The 2,676-nt window shown below is 47.0% G+C and overlaps 1 non-coding gene across 1 annotated transcript; it reads left to right on the top strand.

Annotated features, from left to right (window-relative positions):
• Positions 1-388: 388 nt before the first annotated feature.
• On the top strand, positions 389-579 carry LOC130331548 (U2 spliceosomal RNA). The gene has a single exon (XR_008874435.1). It is a non-coding gene; the product is annotated as a U2 spliceosomal RNA (small nuclear RNA).
• Positions 580-2,676: the final 2,097 nt, after the last annotated feature.

Genomic DNA, 2,676 nt, shown 5'->3' with positions numbered 1-2,676 from the left:
ATGCTTACAGCTTCCCGTGGGTGTTGGTTTGATACCGTTTGGGGACAGCCAAGGAGGCATCTGCAGGCAACAAAGGTAGGTGTGTGCTTGTGTGTGTGTTTCCTATGCAGATCCTAAGCCCAGTGTCACATGCAAGTAGGAGGAGTAAGAAGGGTTCCTGGCAAATCCGGGTTATGGATTGCATTTAAAAAGGCCCCGTGGGAGTGCAATGGGCCCCTGTCTTGCTGCTTAGCAATAATGGTATGGGTTTAGGTTCTGCTGTGTGTACTGGTGGTTGACTGCCCCCCAGCCCAGAGTGTGCATGGAAAATTGTCTGGCAGCCTCCCTGACAGCAAGCAGTGATAGTGCCCATGAAGGGGACCTTGTTGGGCCCGCCCCTTTCACGGTTATCGCTTCTCGGCCTTTTGGCTAAGATCAAGTGTAGTATCTGTTCTTATCAGTTTAATATCTGATACGTCCCCTATCTGGGGACCATATATTAAATGGATTTTTGAGAACGGGGGCCGATTTCGAAGCTTGCTTCCGTCGCCCTATGCATTGACCCGATATGGCAGTATCTTCGGGTACAGTGCACCACCCCCTTACAGGGTTAAAAAGAAAGATTCCTACTTTCATTGCTACCTGCTTGCTGGCTAGCCAGCTAGCCAGCCCTGTGGGCCTTGCTGCTGCTGCTGCAGCCAAAAAACAAAAGGTGGTGCTGCTGCTGCTTCTGCTGCTTCTGCTTCTGCTTGTGTCTGGCCGCTGTTGGAGCGTCCAGGCACAGGACTTCTGCTGCTGCTGACTAAATGGCCTCCTTAATTGGATCATTTGAGTAGCCAGCACACCTGTGCAGGTAGGGCATGACATGATAGGCAGCTGCCTTGATAGCGGGTGGGTGCTGAATGTTCCTAATTGACAAAATAAGATTAATGCTTATGAAGAAATATAAAATCTCATCCCTTCCCCAATATCGCGCCACACCCCTACCCCTTAATTCCCTGGTTGAACTTGATGGACATATGTCTTTTTTCGACCGTACTAACTATGTAACTATGTAACATAACATGGGGGGGGGTCTCCTGGCTGTTCACACAGGTGTGTCATTGCTGTACATTGACCATGCATTGCTTCTGTGGTATTGCAAAGGCAAAGACAAATGCTTCCAGCCATCCATTGCACTAATGGATTGGTCATCAGCTGGCTGTCTATGTCCCGCATCAATATAGACCAAAGTACAGAGGGTTAGGCTATGCTATTGTGCACCTACCTGATGCATCAGAAGGTGCGAGGCCCTTGCTAAATTCTGTGCACAGACTTTGAGATCTATACTTTAGACTGTATCTAAACCTGCTCCAACATGGACTGACATTCTGGCCTACTTTCAGCCGATGCGACTTGTCTGTCGCTGAACAGTCGCTTTTTATGTATTCAGCACCTATGTATAATGTTGTAAAAATGCTCTAGAAGCTAAAGTCGCAGAAATGTCACACATATTTGGCCTGCAACTTTCTGTGCGACAAATTCAGACAGGAAAAATCAGTATAAATCCTTAGAAAATTATCCCCCAGTGTCTCCATCTGCTGGCGGTATTGAATAAGCATTGCTGCACTGATGGGGTATGCATTAGACGAAAAAAAAGAAGAAAAAGAAGAATAATACGCCCAGAAAAGAGGCGAAAAGGCGAAAAGGAGAAAAACGTAAAAAAACGTGAAAAAAAAGTAAGAGGAAGAGAAGGGAAAAAAAGGTGGAAATGGGTTTAAAAGTGATTTCGGCGGAGAAATATATATATATATATATATATATATATATATATATATATATATACGCGCACACACACACATATATATAAACGTATTCTCCGTTGAGATATTGCAGCCGCTGCTGTGTCCAGGCCCAGGAGCCTTAGCACTGTGCTGTGATGTCACTCAATACCACTGACATCACTAGGTGTAAACAACATCTCTCCTTTGCTGTGTATGTGACTATGGAGCTGTTTGGTGATGTCGTCTATTATGGCCTTCATAGAAGCAACAGGAGATTGTTGCATCCATCTAGAACCCTCAGAACTACAGTGCTATGATGTCACTCACTTCCACAGGCCTTGCAGAGTGTAAACAACAACAACCCAGCTTTGTTGTGTATGTAACCATAGGGATTTGTGATGTCACCTAGAACCTTCACAGCAGCGACAGCTTTATGAGGAGCATCAGCACTGCTCTGCCTGAGCAGAACCATCACCGCCATAGGTTGTCAAATAACCCGGATTTAACCCACACAGGTAAGTCCAATGGGGTGCAGGCATGTCCTCTATGCTTACAGCTTCCCGTGGGTGTTGGTTTGATACCGTTTGGGGACAGCCAAGGAGGCATCTGCAGGCAACAAAGGTAGGTGTGTGCTTGTGTGTGTGTTTCCTATGCAGATCCTAAGCCCAGTGTCACATGCAAGTAGGAGGAGTAAGAAGGGTTCCTGGCAAATCCGGGTTATGGATTGCATTTAAAAAGGCCCCGTGGGAGTGCAATGGGCCCCTGTCTTGCTGCTTAGCAATAATGGTATGGGTTTAGGTTCTGCTGTGTGTACTGGTGGTTGACTGCCCCCCAGCCCAGAGTGTGCATGGAAAATTGTCTGGCAGCCTCCCTGACAGCAAGCAGTGATAGTGCCCATGAAGGGGACCTTGTTGGGCCCGCCCCTTTCACGGTT

Source organism: Hyla sarda, unplaced genomic scaffold (assembly GCF_029499605.1).
Source record: "Hyla sarda isolate aHylSar1 unplaced genomic scaffold, aHylSar1.hap1 scaffold_3503, whole genome shotgun sequence".
NCBI classification, from domain to species: Eukaryota; Metazoa; Chordata; class Amphibia; order Anura; family Hylidae; genus Hyla; species Hyla sarda.
The sequence above is the reverse complement of the archived record's forward strand: the minus strand, read 5'-3'. Positions and strand labels throughout refer to the sequence as shown.